Genomic DNA, 26104 nt, shown 5'->3' with positions numbered 1-26104 from the left:
ATCTATCTATCTATCTATCTATCTATCTATCTATCTATCTATCTATCGTCTATCCATATTACCTAAATTAACAAAGACTGCAAACTGGGCTCTCCAACTATTTGCATGACACAATAAAATCAGCAAAATGGTTTTTTCAAATTTCTCTGTGACAAAAAAAGTCAACATTTGATAAGCAAGATTGGAGGATCCTGGGGTTGGCTGGTTATTTCTGCAACATCAATGTTTTCTTCTCCCAAGCAGCTCTACTATCCTAGCATAGGCACTCCAAAAACATTTCTTTCACCACAGTTACTGATATTGACAGTGCAAACATACTGGGTAATAAACCTCACTTCCCATGCCTTGGCAGCATTTGCGACTACATAAAGTTGTAACTTTGCTCTAAGACAGAACCTATGGTGGCTCATGGTCACTTGGATCTGTACCCTAGCTCATTTTAAAGTTGTTTTTGTTTAATTACACTTAAATTTATTTACATATTACTGTGTGAAAAAAATGAAAAAAAATTCTATTACTGTTCAGAATTTTGATTTGAGACCAATTCACATTTTTTTTTTTTAAAGTGGACCAACATTTTCTTTTTAGGCAATCTGCCACCCTACCCCCAGCCCATCACAACAAACAAGTAAACTGTAGAGGGTCTGCATTTTATGCATTTGTTTAGTTCAGTGCCTGCAAGATAGCATAGTGCAAACAAAAGTTTGTCAAACTGAAATGTTCAGTTCAATGATGTGTTGGCTTATCTTAAGCAAATTTTAAGAGATTCAATTGATGAAAATTTCCTATTCATAGTTTCCATTCCTTTTATCAGAACTGTGGTGATACAGTGATGATATTTTGATCAAAGAACCCCAAAATATTCACCTTTATTCTTAACTACTTCTAGCGACCTTGCAAAGTTCTTATGCTACATTCATAAAGAAGACATAACAAGTCAAGGTAACATTAGTAGTTGGGCCTTTGCCTCCAAACCTAATATAGAACTCTAGGGAGCTTTGCCTACCTAATAGTTCCTTTTTCCTAAGCCAGGTCACCTGAATGAGTCAGTTCTATTTCTCCCAAACTTCAACTAGAGTCACAGATCTTAACACTATGATATAAGGAAGATCAGACACAGCAAGCTGTTGAAAAGACATATACATATCCATAGTATCCCATAATGATACCAGAATGCTGTTAAAAAGGTAATGGACAATTGTATTTTACTAAGTCATGATAAAGTATTATATAATGAATAATATTTATTTATTTATTCATTCATTCATTCATTCAAATTTAAGTTTGTTAACATTCATTCATTCATTTAAATTTAAGTTAGTTAACATACAGTATAGTATTGGTTTCAATGAGTAATAATATTAGTTGATATAGTCTAAGTGGGGCCCCACTCCCTCCCCCAAAATGTCCACATCCTAATTCCCAGAATCTATGAATATTACCTTATTTGGAAAAAGAGTCTTTGCATATGATCAGCATGGATTATCCAGATGGGTGCACAAAATCCAATGTCAAGTGTTCTTATAAGAGAGAGACACACAGAGGAGAAGGAGATACGAAGATGGAGACAGAGACTGGAGTGATGTGGTCACAAGCCAAGGAAGACAAGGAAAGCTGAGAGCCACCAGAAGTTGGAAAAGGCAAAGAAGGATTCTTCTCAGGAGGCCCTGAAGAGAGGTGGCCCTGTTAGCACCTTGATTTCTGACTTCTGGGCTCCAGAACTGTGAGAGAATAAATTTCCGTTGTTTTAAGCCATTCAATTTGTGATAACTTCTTACAACATCCATAGGAAACTAGTATAGCTGGTTATAAAGATGCACATGACATAAAGGTGACTTGTTTTTGTCCATCATGAAATGATTATAACTGAGCAATTCTCCTTCATACTTTTCTTTAAGTGATCTCTATTTAAATTATATAAAATAAAATACACTCATTTTAAATGCACTGTTAGAAGAGTTTTGACAAATGTATATACGACTGCAAGTACTGCCACAGTCAAGAACAGAGAACTTCCATCACCTTGAAAGGATTCTATTGTTCCTCTTCCCAGACAATATCCATACCCTACCCCTGGCTCAAAGCAACCACTGGTCTGTTTTCTATCACTCTAGATTATTTTTGCCTTTTCAAGAGTTTCAAATAAATGGAACACTACAGAATTATTTTGTGCTAGATTTTTTTACTCAGCATGATGTTCTTAAGATTCATCCATGTTGTTGCCTGCATTACCAGTTCATTTTTTTTAATTGCTGAGTAGTATTTCACTAACTTGTTTATACAGTCATCTGTTGAAGGACATTTTCTCCTTTAGACTTTTAATAGCTAAGCACAATACTTTATTTTTCCAGGAAAGCTGTGGATACATTTACAATAAAATTCCACAAGGAAATAAAGAATAATACAGAGTCCCAGATTTTGAGGAGCCTCATATTCTTAAAACTGTCATTATGGGATAACAATTGAAAATTTGTGGCATAAACTAAAAAGGAAGCACATTAAAATGTGCAAATTAGGATTTTTTTTTTTGGTCTAAAACATGGCAGATTTGGGAAAGTTTAGTCAATATCATGATGATTTTGAAGCACTTATCTGCATTTTGACACTGATGTAAATGCTGTATAAAACAGATATGAACGTTTCTTATATGTCCTATCACCTAAGACAGATGACACCAACAACTGACAAAATGTCTAGCTAATGAATAAACTAACAATATGAACAGAGAAAGTACAGGTAGCATATGGACAGTTGCAGTATGCATTGACCAGAATTAGATTGCTTGCAGAAGAGAGCTAAGACTTTCGCTGACTTAGATGACTAGAGCAGAGAAAATCACATTTTCTCTTTTCTAGGTAATCTGGGAGGAATTTGTAAGTAGGATATCAGTCATTCTTCACATGACCACTCCTTTTTCATCTTAAGTCACTGTCTGAAATAGCGAGCTATATTTACTTGTCACCTTACAGAGCCCCATTACTACCCTCCAAAACGGTTTCATAAAGAAAAATAGAGAAAACAATCTCATTTGCTCTCTGACAGATGTTTTTATTACTTAGCTCTCTTCAAGTTCATCTCCTTCACCTCTCCTCTCATGGACCCTATGCTTGCATATCGATGACTTTTTGCACATGTTATTTTCTCTGCCCCTCTACCTGATCCACTTGGAGGATACCTATACATTCTTTAAAATTCAACACAAACATTATATCGCTACTAAAACTTTTTTGGATTCTCCTGGCTGTGAGGTACTCTGTCTCCAAGATAACCTGCATATTCTTCTGGTACATACTTATAAAAAATGCTATATTGTAATTGCTTATAACTCTGCTCACTAGTCAGCAATGTCTCTAAAGACTAGGACTTCATATTTTCATCTTCAGACTCACTAGCACCTAGCTCAGTGTCTGAAACCTATATGTATTTAATGAAGAAGTATGGAATAAACATTGCATAGGTTAATCACCAGATATAAAAATTGATCATCATAGAAAGGCTATAACTATTCCACAGGCAATGCTTATTGGTAATAATATTCAATAATCATTTAGTATATTATATTCATAATAATAACACTATTACCACTACAGCCACTAATAGGAAACACTTAAGAAACTCATACCCTATCAAGTACTGTTATAAGTAATTCACATCTGTTGGTTCACTATCCTAGAAGGTGATAAGACTGAAGCACAGAGGGGTTAAATAACTTACCCAAGTGAGTAAATGGTGGAGTTGAGATTCAAACCCAGCAGGTTGGTCTTATAGTCCATGTCCTTAATCACTACATTCTATTGCCTCTCCTCAGTGTTTAACAGCATGGATAGTGAAGTCCAATGAGAGGTTTTGAGCTATGGCTATACCACTTTGACAGGTGTGGTAAAGTAACTGCTCTAAGCATCAGTTACTATACCTTAAAAATATAGTAGACATTTGTTGTTTCCCTCCCTGGCATCTTCAATTCTAGGAAGACTGAGAGATATAAGGAAGCTGGAGAAGAAATGCTGGAAGCTAGCAGAGATTAGTTCAAGAGGTTGAGGGAAAGAAGCCATCTCCATAACATAAAAGTGCAAGGCAAAGCAGCAAGTGCTGATGTAGATGTGCAGCAAGTTCTCCAGAAGACCTAGCTAGATAATTAATGAAGATGTCTACACTAAATAATTAATTTTCAATGTAGGTTAAATAGCCTTATATTATAAGACATCTTCATTAGATGACATTTTAAGACTTTCATAGATAGTAAAAGTCAATGCCTGGCTTCAAAGCTCCAAAGGACAGGCTGACTCTCTTGTTAGGGGCTAATGCAACTGTTGACTTTAAGTTGAAGCTAATGTTCATTTACCATCCTGAAAATCCTGGGACCCTTAAGAATTATGCTAAATCTACTCTGCCTGAGTTCTACAAATGGAACAAGAAAGACCGGATGACAGCATATCTATTTACAACATAGTTTACTGAACAGTTAAGCCCACTGTTGAGACTTAATGCACAGAAAAAGATTCCTTTCAAAATATTACTGCTTATTGACATTGAACCTGGTCATTCAATGACCAGGCTCTGATGGAGAGCTCTGACGGAGATGAACAATGAAATTTATGTTGTTTTCATGCCTGCTAACACAACATCCATTCTTCAGCCCATGGATCAAGGAGTATTTTCAACTTTAAGTCTTATTACTTAAGAAATAGGGGTGCCTGGGTGGCTCATCAGTTAAGCGGCCGACTTCGGCCCAGGTCATCAACTCACGGTTTGTGGGTTCAAGCCCCACTTCGGGCTCTATGCTGACAGCTTAGAGCCTGGAGCCTGCTTCAGATTCTGTGTGTCTCTCTCTCTGCCTCTCCCCTGCTCATGCTCTGTCTCTTTCTGTCTCTCAAAAATAAATAAAAATGTTTAAAAAAATAAATAGATTTTGTAAGGCTATAGCTGCTGTAGATAGTGATGCTTCTGATGGATCTGGACAAAACAAATTAAAACTTTTGCAATGGATTAATCTTTTTAGATGCCAGTAAGAACATTAGTGATTCATAGAAAGAAGTCAAAATATCAACATGAACAGGAGTTTGGAAGAAGTTAATGCCAGACCTCATGGATGGCTTTGGGGGGTTCAAGACTTCAATGGAAGAAGTAAATGCAGATGTGGTAGAAACAGTAAGAGAACTAGAATTAGAAGTGGAGCTTAAAGATGTGAATTGCTGCAATTTCATGACAAAACATATGGAAGAGGAGTTGCTTCTTATGGACAAGCAAAAGAAAAAAAAAAAAAAAGAAACTACTCCTGGCAAAAACGCTGTAAAGATTATTGAAATGACAACAAAGGATTTAGAATATTACATAAACTTAGTTGTAAAAGCACAGGCAGAGCTGGATGGGATTGACTCCGATTCTGAAAGAAGTTCTACTGTGTGTAAAGTGCTACTAAACAGCATTGCATGCTACAGAGAACTTGTCAATGAAAGAGAGACAATCAATGTGGCAAATGTCATTGTTGCCTTATTTAAAGAAATTGCCACAGCCACTCCAACCTTCAGTAACCACCAACCACCCTGATTGGTCACTAGCCAACAACATTGAAGCAAGACCTCCCCCACCAACAAAAAAATTATAACTTGCTGAAAGTTCAGATAATGGTTAGCATTTTTTAGCAATGGTGTTTTTAAATTTTTTTAATGTTTTATTTATTTCTGATAGAGACAGAGTATGAGTGGGGAAGTGTGAATGAGAGAGAGAGGGAGACACAGAATCTGAAGCAGTCTCCAGGCTCTGAGATGTCAGCACAGAACCTGATGTAGGGCTCAAAACCACAAACTGGTGAGATCATGCCCTATGTTGAACTCAGATGTTTAACCAGCTGAGCTACCCAGGCACCTCAGCAATGGTGTTTTTAAAACAAGGTTTGCATATTGTTTTTTTGGACAGAATGCTATTGCACACTTTACTGACTACAGTATAGGGTAAACATAATTTTTATATGCACTGGGAAACCAGAACATTATTTGACTCATTTTACTGAGGTGGTCTGAAACCAAACCCGCAGTATCTCTGAGGTATGCCTGTAGTTGCATGACCAGGGGAAAATTACTTAACTTCTTAGATGCCTTATAGGGGCCTAAGTTTCCTCACATATCAAGTGGAAGTAATAGTAGTAAGTTACATCATAAAGCTCATATAATAAAGAAATAAGATAATCATCATAGAGTGCTTAGGACAATGTCTAGCCACAGTTATTGCACAAAATTTTGGAAATTATGTTGTTTTTATCATTATTATTTTTGTTTAGTCCTTTCCCTTTGAGGTCCTGAATATTTATGATAAAAATAATTTCCAAACTAAACTGCATTTTCATAAATATTTGAACAGATGGCTGAGAAGGCTAGGATAGAATAAGAACTCATAAAACCCAAGTCTATTCTTTTTTTAAATTTATTTATTTTGCGAGAGAGGCAGAGAGCATGAGCAGGGGAGGGGCCGAGAGAGAGAGGGAGAGAGAATCCCAAGCAGGTTCTGTACTATCAGTGTGGAGCCTGACACAGGGCTTGTACCCACGATCATGACCTGAGCTGGTAACAACTGACTCAACCGACCAAGCCACCCAGGTGCCCCCATGTCTATTCTTTTGTATTATATGCAATTTTCATTTCTCCACTCAAACTATCTTGCAAGAGAACCCACTTTGCCATCAGTATACACTTGACCTTTGAACAATATAGGTTTTGAACTGTGCAGGTCCACTTATACATGAATTTTTTTATTATTAATGTATTTTACTTATGGTTTAATAACATTTTCTTCTCTCTAGCTTAGTTTATCGTAAAAACACAGTATATTTATAATTATATAACATACAGCTATAATTCATATAACATACAAAATGTGTTAATCAACTGTTTATGTTGTTGGTAACTCTTCCAGTCACTAGTAGGCCATTAGTAGTTAAGTTTTGGGGGAGACAAAAGTTACATGCAGATTTCTGACGGCACAAGGGGTCAGTGCCCCTTAATCCATATGCTGTCCAGGGTCAACTATATTAACAGATTTTGATTATAAAGAAACCAGTTTTGCTTGTTTCTTTTATGCCAAAGTGAATGGCCTGCGTTATCCAGTTTCTACTTTGAAAGATGCCAGGAAACAAAGCAATCCCCATAGAGCCAGCAAGATAGTCTGATAATTATAGGACTCCTTAAACCTGGCAAATTAAAGCAGCTCATTGTCACAAAAGATTTTGTGCTTTTTGAACAGCCACTATCAGAAAAGCAGATTCTGGCGTACTATTGTTCAAAGAAAGGCCACAGTGAAAAGAGGCCCACTAGAGGCTTAACCCACTGTTTATGCTGTATTTGGTCATGGCTTCTAACATTAGAAGACATTTGATACTCTGTAAAACTTAGATCACTTACTAACAAGGGCGAATAACTTTAAAGTTACCTATGAAAAGCATGTAGCAAAGTAATTAGATCATAGTATGTGTTTCTATCTCTTGTTTATGACTGATAGGATTAAATGTTTCAAATTTAAAAGTGTTCCACTTAAAGAGTGTCTTAAAGTTCTTAAAACTGCTGCTAATATCATTAACTTATTTAACTCATGTATCATTCCCTCAGTATATACCAAATATGTAGTACAGTCTTCTAAAAATGTAGAGAGAGTACAATTAGATAGAGAGTGCCTAAAAATTGCCATTTAATTATAGGCATAATTTTTTAAGGGCAACATTTAATAAGAGGAAAGAAAAAGTTACAAATACTGTGATATAAATACTGCACCACTGACCATCATCTTAGTTTCTATTAAAATCAGTTTCTGTTAGGGGCACCTGGGTGGCTCAGTTGGTTGAGCATCCAACTCCTGATTTCAGCTCAGATCGTGATCTCAGGGTTTCTGAGTTCGAGTCCCACATTGGGCTCTGCACGGACAGCATGAGGCCTGCTTGGGATTCCCTCTCTCCCTCTCTTTCTGACCCTACCCTGCTCATGTGCATTTTCTCTCTCTCTCAAAATAAATAAATAAACATTAAAAAAATCAGTTGTTAATAAATTTTTTGGTAGAATTTTTGGCATGTCACCTGCTTTTTGACAACACAGACAATAATCAATCATGTGCCAAACTATACAACACAAATATTATCTCAAGGCTTTTTAACATTCCTCAAAAAGGCTTTAAGGCAACAGAAGTAAAACCTTGGATTGTGAGTAACTTTTCTTCAAGACTTCCACAAGATGAGCAAACTTTTCTAATAAATTTTAACTTGATAAATGAGCAGTGTCTAGCAATATAAGTAGAACGTGACGCTCAATGTCACGTGATCACAACTGAGTCAATAGTTCTCTCTTGCTGTGGGATTGTGGGTGATTGTCTCCCATGCTTGGGTGCTTGCTTGGTCTCAGGCCCCAGTGTTTGGTGAAATCAGTGATTTTTCAGAATGTTGGAAGGTGCCCACAACCGGGCACTACTATTTTTTTTGTCACTTCGAAGCACCTATGGACAGTCCTTTGTTTTTCCATACAAGAGTAAGCTTAGGAATGCTTTGCTTCATTCTAGGTCAGGCTGCCTGCTGATATAGACCTTTTCCTCTGTTGCCTTATTGCCAGTTACATTAAATACAGTATATGACAAGAGTTTATTAATACTGTACTGTAGTCAACATCGTGAGAGTATATACAATGAAAGGCTGAAAAGAAAGGCAGTAAGGAGATGATTATAGTGGAAGTTAAGAAGCAAATCATTGAGAAGTACGAACAAGGTTGAAATAGCAAGATTTTATAAGAAGTCTATTTCTGCATCTTGTTTGCAGAGGAGGAGAAAAAGGCAGGGGAATCCCCCACTTCAGATAAGATTAGGGAGATGTGTAAAATGTGGCAAACAGTGCAAAATTTTGTAGAAAAGCACCACCTGAATAAGGCTGTACAATGCGAGTGATGAATCTGTTTAATGACAATGCAATGTCACATTTCTGTGAAATCCTCAAAAGGAGGCAAAAGTATCATTGGACAGGTTCCATGCAGGCTCTGCATGTGATGTTGAGCGTCACATTCTACTTATATTGCTAGACACTGCTCGTTTATCAAGTTACAATTTATCAGAAATGTTTGCTCATCTTGTGGAACTCTTGTTAAAGTTGCATGTGATTTTGTTAGTGACAATGAAAGTTGTCCTACACAACAACCCTCCTTTCTCTTGTCTCCCTCAGCTATGAATAGTTTCAAAGGCAACTGCAGATTAATTTATTTTTCTTTATATTTTGTATTTTCTTTATTATTTTGTAATCATTTTTATACAAATATTTTGGGGTTGTGCAATGAATAATCTGAGTTTCCATTATTTCTTATGGGGAAATTCACTTTGATATGCAAGTTCTTTGGATTAAAAACATGTTTCCAGAATGAATTATGCTTGCAAACCAAGGTTTTACTGTATTATCATAAGACTAAGGAAAAAATGAGCACAGAGTAATGTACAGAATTGTGGATTCAATATGTTGTACACCTGAAAATAAAGTGATGTATGTTAATCATACTTCAAAAAAAAAAAAAAAAAAGGAAAGAAAAGAAAAAGAAAAAGAAATAGTGACCATCTCTGTCAGGGCCAAAGAAAAGACAAAGAGCCAGCAATAGCCTTCCCCTTATCGGCTTAAAAGGCTTTTAGGTGAACTTGATGTATGCCTCCCAACTTTGCAGTAAGAGGCCCTTTAACATCCTGATGACATGACCCTCTGTCCAGAAATAGCTTCAAGAAATTCTGGCCAATCATTGTTTGAAAGAACTTCTAACCTTTAATTATGCCAAAACTGAAATAGTTTTGGAAAGCACAGTGACATTTAGACCAATAATTTTAAAAAACGCCTTTCGACAAGTTAACTCATTTAGGTATCTGGGGGATAGTTTTGATATTCTGACAAGTTCACTGAGCAGACTTGCTCAAATTTTAAAATTTTATGGGGGATACTTTTGGCTTATTCATTGACAGAGAAGGACATTTGGCAATTTCTACTCTCAGTTTCGTTTTAAAACAAACATAATTTCTCCCATGTTTTATTTTGCTGTTCAGTGGGCTCAAAAAAATATTTGTTAAAGCAATTGGTCATATTTAATCTTGTTCTCTCAGAAAAGCTCTGACTCTGCTAGCAGTTATGGCTACAGCCCACATCTATACAGAGATAGGATCATCCTCCATTCAATCAAAATGATGGTCTTTGATTAAAACATTAAAGTTCTATTTTTAACTTTTTGAGAAATCTCTATACTGTTTTCAACAGTGGCTGTACCAGTTTTCATTCACACCAAGTGTGCAAGAGGGTTCCTCTTTCTCTACACCCTTGCCAACACCTGTTGTTTCTTGTGTTGTTAATTTTAGCCATTCTGACAGGTATGAGGTGGTATCTCATTGTAGTTTTGATTTGTATTTCCCTGATAATGAATGATATTGAGCACCTTTTCATGTGTCTGTTGGCCATCTGGATGTCTTTGGAAAGTGTCTATTCATGCCTTCTGCTCATTTTTTAATTATTTGTTTTTTGGGAGTTGAGTTTTATAAGTTCTTTATAGATTTTGGACACTAACCCTTTATCTGATATGTCATTTGCAAATAACTTCTCCCATTCTGTAGGCTGTCTTTGGCTTTGTTGATTGTTTCCTTCGGTGTGCAGAAGCTTTTTATCTTGATAAAGTCCCAACAGTTTATTTTTGCTTTTGTTTCCCTTGCCTCAGAAAACATATCCAGAAAGAAGTTGCTACAGCTTTTTGTTTTTTAATGTTTTATTTATATTTGAGAGCACAAGCGCAGAAGGGCAGAGAGGGTGACAGAGGATCTGAAGCGGGCTCTGCGCTGACAGCAGTGGGCTCAATGTAGAGCTTGAACTCATAAACAATGAGATCATGACCCAAGCCAAAGTCGGACACTCAACCAACTAAGCCACCCGGGTGCCCCCACTACAGCTGATTTCAGAGGTTACTGCCTGTGTTCTCCTCTAGGATTTCTATGGTTTCATGTCTCACATTTAGGTCTTTAATCCATTTTGAATTTATTTTTGTATATGGTATAAGAAAGTAGTCCAGTTCCATTCTTTTGCATGTTGCTGTCCAGTTTTCCCAGCACCATTTTTTGAAGAGACTGTCTTTTTCCCATTTAGATATTCTTTCCTGTTTTGTCAAAAATTATTTGACCATATAATTATGGATTTATGGATCTGGATTTTCTATTCTGTCCCATTAATCTATGTGTCTATTTTTGTGCCAGTCTCATACAGTTTTGATTGCTACAGCTTTGTAATATAAATACCCTACAACCCAGCAAGTGCACTACTATTTACCCAAAGAATAAAAAAAAATGCTAATTCAAAGGGATACATATACCCTGATATTTATAGCAGCCTTATCTACAACAGCCAAACCATGGAAAGAGCCCACGAGTCTATCAACTGATGAATGGATAAAGAAGATTTGGCATATAAATGCAATGGAATATCACCCAGTAATAAAAAAGAATGAAATCTTGCCATGTGTAACAATGTGGTTAGAGTCAGAGAGTATTATGCTAAGCAAAATAAGTCAGTCAGAGAAAAACAAACACCATATGATTTCACTCATGTGTGGAATTTAAGAAAAAAAACAAATGAGGAAAGGGGAAAGAGAAATAGAGGCAGGCCAGGAAACAGACTCAACTGTAGAGGACAAACTGATGGTTACCAAAGGACAAACTGATGGTTACCATAAGGAGTGCCCTTGTTATGATGAGAATCAGGTGATGTATGGAAGTACTGAATCACTAAATTGTATACCTGAAACTAATATTACACTGTGTTAATTAACTGGAATTTAAATAAAAACAAACAAAAAACACTAAAGAAGTATGGATCCACAGTAAAGCTCTTGAACAACTTAATATCAAAACAAACATAAAGCTGATTAAAATACAGGCAGAGGACTTGAGTAGACCTTTTTTCAAAGAAGAAACAGTGCTCAAAATCATCATCACTGAAATGCAAATCAAAACCACAATGAGCTCTCTCCTCACACCTATCAGATTGTCTATTTTCAAGCAGACAAAAAAATAACAAGCGTTACCAAAGATGTGGAGGAAAGGGAACCTTCAGGCACTGCTGGTGGGAATGTAAATTGGTACTACCACTGTGGAAAACAGTATGGACGTTCCTCTAAAATTAAAAGTAGAACTACCAATGATCCAGGAATTCCACTTCTGGTATTTATCCAAAGAAAATGAAAATACCAATTCAAAGAGATATATACACCTCTATGTTCATGATTTATAATTGCCAAGGGAAGTAACCTAAGTGACCGTCAACTGATAAATGGACAAAACAGATGTGGTATATATACAATGGAATATTACTCAGCCATAAAAGAGAGTAAAATCTTGCCATTTTGACAACATAAATAGACAACATGGAGGGTACTAAGCTAAGTGAAATAAGTCATAGAAAAACAAATATAGTGTCATTTGTATTTCAATCTAAGAAACACAACATGGGGTGCCTGGGTGGCTCAGTCGGCTGAGTGTCTAACTTTGGCTCAGGTCATGATCTCATGGTTCATGGTTTCGAGCCCCATGTTGGGCTCTGTACTGATGGCTCAGAGCCTGGAGCCTGCTTTGGATTCTGTGTCTCCTTCTCTCTCTGCCCCTCCTCCACTCACGTGCTCTCTCTCAAAAATAAACATTAAAACATTTTTAAAAACACAACAAATGTACAATCAAAACAAAACAGAAACAGACTCATACATACAGGAAACAAATTGTGGGTTACCAGAGCAGGGAGGGGTTTGGGCATGAGAGAAAGAAATGAAGAGGATTGAGAGGTATCAGCTCCCAGTTATAAAATGAATAGGTCATGGGATGTAAAGTACAGCACAGGGAATACAGTCAATACTCTTATAATAATTTTCTATGGTGACGGTAATAGATTTATTGTGGGGATGACTTTATAATGCATAAAGATATCACATCATTATGCTGTACATCTGAAACTAACAGAACATTCTATGCCAATTATACTTCTTTTTTTAAATGTTTATTTATTTATGTCAAGAGACAAAGAGTGAGTGACCAGGGGAGGGGCACAGAGAGAAAAAGAGACAGAATCTAAAGCAGGCTGCATGCTGTCAGCACAGAGCCTGATGTGGGACTCAAATCCACAAATCATAAGATCATGACCTGAGCTGAAATCAAGAGTCAGAAACTCTACCAACTGAGCTATCCAGGTGGCCCCAATTATACTTCTATAAACAGAAAGTATTAGAATCGTCAAAAACATTGGCCTTATCAGATTCCAACAATCTCAACTCTGATAACCACTAGACAGAAACTGTCAAATCACCTTTTCTTCAGCACAAGCTCTCCATTTGGTGATTTCTGGCAAGTTACCTAAAACATGTTTCCCAAATTCTAGGAACTACAAGATGGTAAATCCACTCTAGGCCTCAAAATTATTCAAAGACTATATTACATGATCACTTTCTACCTCATTGGATCACCTTATCTTCCAAGAGGGAAATTTCATCTAATACACTTAAGAAAAAAGTTAGATGCTAAGCAGTTTGAGTAATTTACTGCTAAATGAGCAACATATTCTAACACCTTATTGCTGATATTTTTATATTGGGCTTGTTTCCTGTTATACCACTAAACTCACTTATTAATTAAACGAGTTTTGGGGCGCCTGGGTGGCGCAGTCGGTTAAGCGTCCGACTTCAGCCAGGTCACGATCTCGCGGTCCGTGAATTCGAGCCCTGCGTCAGGCTCTGGGCTGATGGCTCAGAGCCTGGAGCCTGTTTCCGATTCTGTGTCTCCCTCTCTCTCTGCCCCTCCCCCGTCCATGCCCTGTCTCTCTCTGTCCCAAAAATAAATAAACATTGAAAAAAAAAGAGTTTTTTTTTAATTACTCAGATTTTTCTACACAACCACATCATTATTGAATAGAAATACATTTACAACTTTTCCTCTTCTTCCTCTTCTTCTCCTCCTTCTCATAATCTTCATGCCTTATATTTTTTCTCACACTATTTCATGTTAGTGGTTTTTTTTTAATGTTTATTTGTGTGTGTGTGTGTGTGTGTGTGTGTGTGTGAGAGAGAGAGAGAGAGAGAGAGAGAGAAGATCCTAAGTGACATGGGGCTCAATCTCATGAACCTAGATCATGACCTGAGTTGAAATCAAGAGTCATACGCTTAACTGACTAAGCTACCCTGGTGCTGCTCATGCTTGTATTTTTATATACCATATGTCTATGCTGCTTTCACTTTTACATACCAGCAGCAAACAATTGTAATATAAAACACGATTCTAACTGCAACAAGTTTAACAAAAAAGCAAGGATTCTACATTGTAAACTCTTAATATTGCTAAGAGAAATTAAGGATGACTTAAAAATTTGGAGAGAAACAACATGTTCCTTCACTATACGTCTCAATATTAATATTTCAGTAGTTGCCAAATTGGTCCACAGATGGAATGCAATCCCAATCAGAATACCAACAGATGCTCTTAGAAACTGGAAAGCTTATTATAACATTTATGTGAAAATGTAAAGAAGCAAGGATCACTAAAGCAATTTTGAAACAAAAGAACAAAGTTGGAAAACATATTTCTTGACTTCAAGGTTTACTATAAAGCTAGAGTAATAAAGACAGTATGGTGCTAGCATAAGGATGGAAAATAGATAAATAAGACAAAATAGAAGGCCAGAAACAGACCTACATTTACATGGCCATTTAATTTTTAATAAAAGCATCAAAGCAATTCAATGGGAAAAGGAAAGTCTTTTAAACAAATTGAGCTAGAATGACTGAATATCCAGATGGATAAAATGGACTTAAACATTATACACAAGTATTAAATTGAGAGAGATGAAATAGTCAACATAAATTTTAAAACTATAATGCTTCTAGAAGAAAACATGAGAATATCTTCATGAAGTGGGAGGAGGCAAAAGTTTCTGATAAAAGATACAAAGGTGATAACCATAAATAAAAAACTTGATACATTAAACTTCATAAATAACTTCTGCTCATCAAGATGTACATCAAAAAAATGACTACGCAAGCCAGACTGGCAGAAATATTTGTCAAAAATATCTAACAAAGTGTATGTTATATACAGAGAGAATATAGAGAATATACAATGAATGCCTATAAATCAATAATAAAAAGACAAATAATCTTAAAATGTAACCAAAAGATTGAACAGGTATGTATCTCATGATATGAATGCCCAATGAATATATGAAAAGCACTTAACATCTTTAGTCATCATGGAAGTACAAATTAAATCTACAATGAGATACCACTTTATATTCATTACAATGGCTAAAAGTCAAAGAATAAAAACAGCAGCTGGCAAGGACATGGAGGAACTAGAACTCTCATACATTGTTAGTAGGAATGTAAAAAGCACAACACCTTAGATAAAGATCTGGTGGTTTCTAACAATATCAATCATATACCTAGCTCATAAGCCATCAATTTTACTGCTATATATTTATCCAGAGATACGAAGACATTTGCCTACAAAAAAAGACCTAGGGACATTCACAACTTTAGTTATCAAAGCCAAAACCTGGAAATATCTCAGGAGTTCATAAACAGAACACTGCTAAACTAACTGTGGCATATTCATAAGCTGGAATACACCTCAGCAATAAAAAGAAATAGGTTATAATACATGAAGCCACATGAATGATTCTCAGAAACACTAGGGTGTGTGAAAGAAGCCTTACATAAAAGAGTATATACTGTATAATTATAATTGTATGAAGTGCTTGAATAAACAAAACTAATCTAGGGTGAAAAAATCAGAAAAGTGGTTGCTTTGGGAGTTGGGTTGGGGAGAACAGTAAACATTTACTTGGAAGGGGTATGAAGGACATTTCTAGGATGATGGTGGTGATCTAATATTGATGGGTATTTGGGTTACACAGGTGTATACATTTGTCAAAATTCATCAAATGACATACAAGTTTTTGTACTTTCACAGAATGTAAAGTTTACCTAAAAAAAAACACAAACAAACATAATGAATTCTAGTTAATGATATAAATGCTGAACCATTTAGGAATGGAGTGCGTTCCTATCTGCAACTTACTTTGAAATGCATCAAAACAATAAGATGGGTTAATAAGCAGATTGCAGTATGGATAGATACATGATAAAGTAAAAATTGGCCAAATGTTAATTATAGAATATAGGTATATTGTCCAATTCTTTTAACTTCGCTATGTTTTGAATTTTTTTATAATAAAATGCTAGCCAAGAAAATAAGGTAATATAAAGATATTAAAAAAAATTTTCATGTTTATTTATGTTTGAGAGAGAGACACACACAGCGTGAGTGGGGGAGGAGCAGAGAGAGAGGGAGACACAGAATCCAAAGCAGGCTCTGGACTCCGAGCTGTCAGCACAGAGTCCGACGCGGGCTTGAACTCACAGACCGCGAGATCATGACCTGAGCCGAAGTCAGATAACCGACTGAGCCACCCAGGCGCCCCTATAAAGATATTTTTAGATAATCACAATTTGTGAGAATTTGTACACTTCAGACATATACTAAAAGAAATTTTAAAGAAAGTTTTTCAGGCTGAAGAAAAATAATACCAGATAAAAACCTGATTCAAACAAAGGAATAAAGAGCTCAGGATATGGCAAATACATGGTTAAATGTAAAATAATTTTTCCTTATTTCTTAAGGTCTTTAAAGAAATCATTTAACGCAAAACATAATAATATAAAACCCGATTTATAACACATGTAAAAGTACATATAAATTGCACAATGAATGACAATAATACCAAAGGATAGGAGAAGGGTGAGCACAAGTTTATTGTCTAAGATTCCTACCTTGTATGTGAATTGCCATAATATTAATTAATTCATGGAACATGGATAAATAAAAAATGCAATATTGTAATCTCTACCACAATCACATATGTTTATTATATATACAAAACCAAACACAAAATTAAACAAAAAACCCTGTGAGTCTCTGATTCCAAGTGCTTATTTAATTGTAGTTCTTTCATATATTGACACCTTATAACTTCTCAACTTCGGAGTTTCTGCTTTTCAAACATTTCCCAGTAGGAAACTGTACTGATTAAATTCATTATTATTTCATCCCTCTTTTGTGTCTTACAAGTATAGACTACAGAATAAAATTGAAAAAGTTCCCTTACAGTGCAACTCCCAAACACAGATTTCCCGAGTTAGCTTGCTAGAGTGTTCTCTTCTCACTTGCTGAAGGAATTGATTTGTTTAATAGTAGGCAAAACAATGAGTAAACGAAAAAACACTGTAACAGTTGGCCATTGAGGTTACACACAGGTGATTTCTTTTAAATAGAAAGTTTTCATAGGTGCAAATGATTTCCAACACAGATGACTCCTACCATTCTCAGATCATTCTGCTATTTAAAAACAATTAGTCTTTCAAAAGTATATAATTTCTTTTCTTGCTAGTAAAATTAGGGTATTCAGATATTTCACCTTTTCTTTTCAATGTGTTAAAATAAGTGAATGATTCTCAGAATGTAAATACCTAGTACTTTCCATTCCTTTTCACAATGATCCTATCCATTTAAAGCAAAGCATAGAAGAAATATATCTTCCTCTACCAATAATTTAACCTCTTATGTCAGATAATTGCAAATAAGCTGTCCATTGGCTAAATTTAGATTATCAATTTGTTTTGTTTGGATCATGATGTTTAAATTTTTTTTAATGTTTATTTATTTTGAGAGAGAGAGAGAGAGAGAGAGAGAGAGAGAGAGAGAGAGAGAGTGCGTGCCAGCAGGAAGAGGGGCAGAGAAAGAGGGAGAGAAAGAATCCCAAGAAGGCTCTGTGCTCCCCGACCTGGGGCTTAAACTCACGAACTGTGAGATCATGACCTGAGCCGAAATCAAGAGCTGGACACTTAACTGACTGAGCCACCCAGGTGCCTGAATGTTTAAAATTTTTTAAATTACTTGGAAATGTTTAAAAATTCAGAGATTTCACATAAGATTTGGAAATTATGAGTTCCTTTGAAAATTTGAAAGAGATGGTATAATAGGACATTTTCTCACATGGCAACAACAGCTGCAGCTGAATATTAGCTGCCTCTTTTCAGTGTGTTACCTGCTTTCCAGTTTAACCCAGTTTCAGCCCAGTACACTTCACTCACTTAAATTACCTACTTGGACTCAAAGAGTTTGTAATTTGTTACATAGATTCCTCATCCCCAAACCAGTCTCCCTTCTCTCTCCAGAGCTTACTAATCTTGCCTGCCTCTCTCTCCCCGTCTCTCAATACAGTTCATGTAATATACCACAAAAACTTTCAACTGAGGATGCAAAAAAGTGTCTCTAATGGAAAATAACAGTTCAGCATTCAGTATCAACATATTTACACGTTCTCTGATCATTCTTTTTATATATGGACACACCCAATAGGAATTTTTAAAAAAAATAAATACAGGGTTCATTTTACTCTTGACTATTAGGCTAGAAAATAGCATAAAGTTTGAATTTAAACTTTATTAAATTTTGACTATTTTTTCTGAATATAACTGGCAACTTGAGTGACTTAGAAATATTTCTTTCATCAAGAAAACAGGTTAAACATGTTTATAATTGTTGACAGGATTAACATTGCTTAATTACTTCTTTCTTTAAAAATTGAGGTGTAATCAATAAAATAAAATTAAGATTTAAGTGAGGAGGAATAAACTTCAATATTTACCTGTGTAAAGAATATAGTAGGCAGGATCCTCCCAAGATTCTTGTCACTAGTATGGGTAGTACCGTGAAGGGGCTTGGCAAATGGAATTAGACTGCTAATTAGTTAACACTAAAATAAAGACAGTACCTTGAATTATCTAGGTGGATCTAATGCAATCATAGAAGCCCTTAAAAGCAGAAGAGGAAAGCAGAAGAGGAAAGCAAAAGAGTCTATCAAAGAGAATGGCAGAAGACAAGACAGGAGAGGTCAGAGATTCAAAGCATCAGGATTAGACCTGTTGTAACAAACTTTGAAGATGGAAGAAATGGGGCCACGAGCCAGGGAATGTTGTTGGTTGCCTCTAAAAGCTAAGGACAATTCCTGGCCAACAGTCAGTATGGAAATGGGTATCTCAGTCCAACAACTTTTTAGAACTAAATTCTACCAACAAATGGAGTAAGCCTGGAAATGAATTCTCCCCTAGTGTCTCCAAAGGAAATATAGCCCTGCTGACACCTTGGTTTTGGCTTTATTACACCTGAAACAGGGGGCTCTTGGGTAGCTCAGTCGGTTAAGCATCTGACTCTTTTTTTTTTTTTAATTTTTTTTTCAATGTTTATTTATTTTTGGGACAGAGAGAGACAGAGCATGAACGGGGGAGGAGCAGAGAGAGAGAGGGAGACACAGAATCGGAAACAGGCTCCAGGCTCTGAGCCATCAGCCCAGAGCCTGATGCGGGGCTCAAACTCACGGACCGCGAGATCGTGACCTGGCTGAAGTCGGACGCTTAACCGACTGCGCCACCCAGGCGCCCCAAGCATCTGACTCTTGATTACAGTGCAGGACATGATCTCATGGTTCATGGGATCAAGCCCCATGTGGGCCTCTGTACTGACAGCACGGAGTCTGCTTGTGATTCTCACTCTCCCACTCTCTGCCCCTCTCCTGTTTGTGCACTTACTCATGTGCTCTCTCTCTCACTCTCTCAAAATAATGTTTACTTATTTTGTAATAAGTAAACATTAAGGAAAAAATTTAAAGGGGAACCTGGGTGGCTCAGTCGGTTAAGCATCTGACTTCGGCTCAGGTCATGATCCCACAGTTTGTGAGTTCAGGCCCTGCGTCGGGCTCTGTGCTGACAGCTCAGAGCCTGGAGCCTGCTTCGGATTCTGTGTGTGTCTCTCTCTCTGCCCCTCCCCAACTCATGCTCTGTCTCCCTCTCTCTCTCAAAAATAAATAAATGTTAAAAAAAAATTAAAAGAAAAAGACCTGAAGCAGAAAAACCAGCCAAGTCCAATAGACTCCTTACCTACAGAACTGTAAGAAAATAAACTTGTGTGTGTTTAAGCTGCTATATTTGTGTCAATATGTTACAACAGCAATAGAAAGCTAGTACATCACTGATGGATAAAAAAAAAAAAGTCTTTACACAAACCAGACTGAATAAGATCAGCAACTATTAGTTTACAAAGTCATAACATAACATAGGTCATGAACTGCTGCAAGTGGCTATAAAATCTGCTTTAATACCTCTTCAAAAAAGAATCACATCAGTCTCTTTGTGCATTCGCCCCAAAGTGCCTGTTTTCCTGACTGGCCTATTGTGAGCTTCTGGGAATTGTGCTTTTGGAAATGTTCTGATAAGAGTGTTTTGACCATTTGAGGCCCTGAACCACTCAAGTTTGTCTAGATAGTTTATACAAACAATATGATTTATATGGAACACCTGCTTTCCTTCTGGAGGTCGAGAGCATCAGTAACTGCAATCACACAGGTACTGTGTGCCTTTGTGACCAAACCCTAATTATCCTCCACTTCTAGACTCAGACAAGCTTCTCTAATGGGCAACATGTGGCACATGTCACAATTTTTTGCTAGAAGAATTAAGTACATGCTCTACAACTCTTCCAGGAGAGGACTCTGGAATGCTTGTGGCTGCTTTCCTCCATTCTTTGCCCCTTTATTTTTCCTTTATTGACATTGTTTTGTCTCCTTTTGCTGTAATGAAGTGAGTATAATGTAACCACTGAGTATATGACTTCTGAGTCCTGTGAGTGCTTCCAGTGAGTCACTGAAGCTGGGGGTGGTCTTGGTGACCCTGACACACCACAGTTCCCACCATCTCAGCCGCAATGACTAATATAAAAAAGAACACCATATAACACTTCCTAGAAGACTAAAAAATTTTCTCCAATATTTTCCCAATAACCAAACTGAAGTAGGCAGAATTTTAATATGGTTGCCAAGATCCCTGCTCCTTGACTTATACCCTGCATGATCCCCAGGGCTACGAATATGATGGATTTTACGCCCATGATCAAGCTGTGATATGGCACAACTGACTTTAAGAAAGGGAGAAAGGGAGATTGTCTGGTTGAGCCTCACCTTATCACATGAGTCCTTGAAATCCGGATGTAGAGGTTAGAGACAGAGGAACTAAGAAAGATTCCAGGCATGAGTGGGATATGATTAGGGAGATTCTCCATTTTTGGCTTCAGAGATGGAGAGGGCCATATGACCAGGAGTGCAAATGCCTTCCAGAGGCTGAGAGCAGCCCTTGGTTGATAGTAATCAAGAAAATAGAAACATCAGTCCTACCATGGGAAGGAACTGGATTCTGCCAACACCCTAAAATGAGTTTAGAAGTAGATTCTTCCCCAGAACTGCAAGGAAGGAAATGAACAATTTGTGTACTCATTCTATTTTTAAAAAAAAATATTTCCAAGAAAATAATTTTAAAAATCACCAAGATAACGTTTGAATCAGACTCACCAAAACTCATTTGTGTGGGAAAGAAAATTATGGCACATGATTAAAAGAAAGATAACAGGAAAATATAATTCAAACTGCATGACTAAACAAAAACATAGTTCATTAAATTGTTCATTTACAACAATTTAACTATATGGAAACTCTTATGCTAACAATTTTAGAGGCAGAAAAATAAAAAAAATACAGTATAGATGTCAAAAAATATATGGTTAGTTAGGGAAGGCAAATCATAGCTTGCTTAATTCTATAATTGTAGGCAAACAACTATAAGCTAAAAGGGAAAAGGCACCTTACAACTGGAGAGATATAATGTGATAAAGAAATTTGGAGTAGGGAAATAAAATATTTGCTTTGGTTCAGTGGTATGGCATATAGAGAGAAGTAAGTAACTTAAAGAAGTGCTATACATTGTGCCAAAGATTGGAGATACACTTTTGGACAAAAAGACACCTCAGTCTTCATGTTGTATTTCATTTCTCTGGCACTCCATCTCCTCAACTGTATATCAGTAACAATAAAAACTACTTGCATAATTTAGACACTATTTGGAAATAATATAGAGAGTTTGATTGAAGTCAGATCCTATGCCTACAAAACACTCCCCCCGCCACACACAAAAATGGAGAGCCACCAAATGTCTCTAAGCAGGGAATTAATATTAAAAATATTAATATGGCAGCAAACAATACTAATGGAGTATATTAAAGACTAATGCAGGAAGACCAGTTAGGAGAATGTTGTAATGCAATAATCAAGCAGTTTGTTAATGAGGCCTGAACTAAAGAATGTAAAAAACAGTAGAGATGTGAGAAACACCACCAAGGTTATATTAATCATACTTGACGGCTAACAGGATTTAGAGTACAAGAGAGGGAGAAGCACAGGATAGCTGCAAGATTCCCAGCATGAGTGAAGAGCATCTTTTGGTATTATTTCCCATCCTTACACAAAACAAGTACAATAGAAAGAAAAATATACATCAGTTATATAAATCCCTAAGTTATTTGACTACATGGTAATAATTTCAAATGCATTTTGTTTTTTTTATTTTTTTTTTTAATTTTTTTTTTTTTAACGTTTATTTATTTTTGGGACAGAGAGAGACAGAGCATGAACGGGGGAGGGTCAGAGAGAGAGGGAGACACAGAATCGGAAACAGGCTCCAGGCTCTGAGCCATCAGCCCAGAGCCTGACGCGGGGCTCGAACTCACGGACCGCGAGATCGTGACCTGGCTGAAGTCGGACGCTTAACCGACTGCGCCACCCAGGCGCCCCTCAAATGCATTTTGAAACTAGGGACCTTGAAGGGAAGGAAAAAAAAAAGTATGAGAGCCTTAACTTCCACTATCAGGTTATTTTTTTCTAATATAAGACAATATACTATCCATTTCTGAAGACTATGACCTGTGCTCATTATCCATCATGGACTGCACTCTAGAACGTGTCCAAAATTCTTTGGGGTATCTAATTCAGTGAGTAGGCAACCTTTTAATAGGGGCAAATAAAACTTACTCATCCGAGTAAGTCAGATCATGTTTTCCATCAAGCTAGTGAACAGCTGCAGACATTGCCTGCTTCCCATCAAAGTCTCCATGTATAACCATGTATAACCTCTGCTATGCCGATGGTTCTCTGGTAAATTTTCAAAACCATCACCCTAAAAACATATGACAAACATTTTATTAAGGAAACATGCTTGCACTACTCACCCCGCCTTCACTTGCAAATTTAAGGACAATGCAGAAACTTTGCTCCAAGTGCCAAAACTCTGCTGAATATCTCTGAACTATACTCGCTGACACTGTTACAGATGAAGCAAAAGTACATGCCCTGAAGAACATGAACACAAAAGGGAAATACTTTCCAAATAGCAGCTAGACTTAAAAGGCAAACCATTTCCTCATGCTTGCTTTAATAGGAATGATGAAGGTATGTCTCTCTTTTTAACATTCTTGGAAAATATTTCAGAAAGGAGTTGAGATTTAAATTTCCCCACTTTTCAGTATCTTGAATCTGGCTTCAGGGTAGCAATTAAATAGATTCACAGGCACCAAATATGAGATGACTTCAAACAAACATTCCAAATGCTGTACTTCGTTTCTTGAAACCTACTGGTTATAGGAGTTTAATTGAATTCCATGCCTTTATGTTTCCAACAAATAATTTTTATCATTTAACTGAAACTGGAGAGAAATATTGGCAGATTGAACCCTGGCACAAGTAACATATAAAAGCCACTGAGAAGAGAGCAGCATTCTCCAAAAATTAATTCCTCATATTCAAGCTCGAATAAACTATATAGAAAATGGTGAGTTTTCTCTTTCAAACCAGATCAGCAAACTATCTGTACAAATAACATTAATTTATAAGAGACTGACTTGACAACACCTCCAGGTCATAGCGCAAAATTATTATTTTCTGTTTGGATAACACAAATTCTCAAAAGAGTTTTAGGGCCATTAAGAATGATAAAAAAAAAAAAAAAAAAAAAAAGATGCTTGGTTTTCCAGTGGGATCTGAGGCCTTAAAATAGTCTTAAGTTATAATATACTTATTTTTTCTTTTCTTTTCTTCTCTTTTTAAAAAGTATTTTGGGGGGGCGCCTGGGTGGCGCAGTCGGTTAAGCGTCCGACTTCAGCCAGGTCACGATCTCGCGGTCCGTGGGTTCGAGCCCCGCGTCGGGCTCTGGGCTGATGGCTCAGAGCCTGGAGCCTGTTTCCGATTCTGTGTCTCCCTCTCTCTCTGCCCCTCCCCCGTTCATGCTCTGTCTCTCTCTGTCCTAAAATAAATAAAACATTAAAAAAAAGTGTAAAAAAAAAAAATAAAAAAAAAATAAAAAGTATTTTGGTGTTTTGTGTTATTTTATTTTTAAAGTTTATTTATTTTGAGAGAGAGACAGTGAGTATGAGCAGCGGAGGGGCAAAGAGAGACAAAGAATCCCAAGCAGGCTCCGCACTGTCAGCACAGACCTGATGTGGGGCTTGATCTCATGAACCCTGAAATCATGACCTGAGCTGAAATCAAGAGTTGGACACTTAACCAACTAAGCCACCCAGGTGCCACTGTTTTTTTTTTTTTTTTTTTTTTTTTTTTAGAGAGAGAGAGTGAGAGAGTGTGTGCGTGAACAGGGAAGAGAGGCAGAGAGAGGAGAAGAGAGAGAATCTTAAGGAAGCTCTGTGCTGAGCACAGAGCCTGAAGCTGGGCTAGATCCCATGTCCCTGGGATCATGACCTGAGCTGAAATCAAGAATTGGACACTCATCCTAGTGAGCCACCCAGGTGCCCCAAGTTATAATATATTTGTAATATGCATTACTACTATAATGTTTTAGTATAATATCACTTAGTTCAATGATATTAAATGTGTTATGAAAAAAGTGAGTCAACTGACATAAGACATGTCTCTAAGTTTCTAGTTTTCATTCCCTTATCCCCTATTTCACCAATTTTACAAAAGAGTTAAATTTTTCTTCAAAATATAAACCCAGTAAGATATATGCCTTGGATGATGTTTAAGTTTAGACAATGACCTACAGATAACTACCAGACAACTGGCAGCTCACAGTTCTGCAACAGTTAGAGACAGATGGACAAGTAAAAATCCTGGGTCTCAAATTGCAAGCCCATCTAAATAGATTTCCTGTTTACTTTGCATCAGCCTTTCTTACAGGTGCAGGGTGCTTACTTTTGGCAGTAGGGGAAATTTATATGATTTATAAGCCATAAGGACATCTTCTCACTTTCCATAAACAGGTTACAGAATTAATTAAAATTGCAATACAGCAACTCTGCACATGAAATCTGCTGTTATTGGAGACTAATGTAATCCAAATATGTGGAAAGTCAAATAGTTTTCAACAAAGCTAATTTAGATGGATGGATCAGATAACAACTTGGAACTGAACCTGAAAGAATCATGTCTACTCAAAGGCAGTAACTGCTGAATGTTTTACTCCAAAATGAATGAGGAAAATACTGAATTTTAGTCTGTTACCAGAATGATTAGAACATAGTACTTTAGTTACAAAACTGTTTAAATATATCTTACTTGAAGAAATTGCAAAGATCCATAAAAACTACTATATGTTCTACTTTACATAAGTGAAAATGACTATTAGAAATGTAAATGCGGGGCGCCTGGGTGGGTCAGTTGGTTAAGTGTCCAACTTCAGCTCAGGTCATGATCTCGCAGTTGGTAAGCTTGTGAGTTCAAGCCTGGCATCCAGCTCTGTGCTGATTCTGTGTCTCCCTCTCTCTCTCTGCCCCTTTCCTGCTCGCGCTGTGTCTCTCTCTCAAAAATAAATAAACATTAAAAAAAAAAAAAAAGAAATGTAAATGGTATGAGAGACAACATGAAATCTGCATAAATGCTATTCATGTTTATCTACTCAAAGAATATGCCTCTATCTGTAACATTTTATCCTCATGAAGACATACAAAGGCATTGAAGAAAGGTGGCTTCTTTACACCTTTGTACTGTTAAAACTCCTAGTGTTCAGTGCTATCAGATTTGTCTCTAAAACAATGATAAAAGCTGATGAGTATAGAAAAGTAAAACTTTCCACAAGTTAATGGATTTAATCTTATTGGCAAAGCAATATCAATTATATCTTTTTACAGTACAATTGAAAGTAAAAAA

The 26104-nt window shown here is 36.6% G+C and overlaps 1 protein-coding gene across 8 annotated transcripts in view; it reads right to left on the bottom strand.

The window, feature by feature from the left end:
• The window catches only part of TBCK (TBC1 domain containing kinase), a 223944-nt gene that overhangs the window by 172053 nt on the left and 25787 nt on the right, over positions 1-26104 (bottom strand). Inside the window, exon 2 of one of the 8 annotated variants that reach the window (XM_040476822.1) lies at positions 23176-23296. The exons of 6 other annotated variants lie outside the window; for them this stretch is intronic. The gene's annotated coding sequence lies outside the window, so the exon portion shown is untranslated. Of the gene's footprint in view, positions 1-1442; positions 1464-23175; positions 23297-26104 lie in introns of those variants that run through there. One more of the 8 variants, XM_040476805.1, reaches the window with a different exon arrangement.

Source organism: Herpailurus yagouaroundi, unplaced genomic scaffold (assembly GCF_014898765.1).
Source record: "Herpailurus yagouaroundi ecotype Mexico unplaced genomic scaffold, PumYag 28, whole genome shotgun sequence".
Taxonomy (NCBI): Eukaryota; Metazoa; Chordata; class Mammalia; order Carnivora; family Felidae; genus Herpailurus; species Herpailurus yagouaroundi.
Note: the sequence above shows the minus strand (reverse complement) of the source record. Positions and strands in the feature narration are given on the sequence as shown.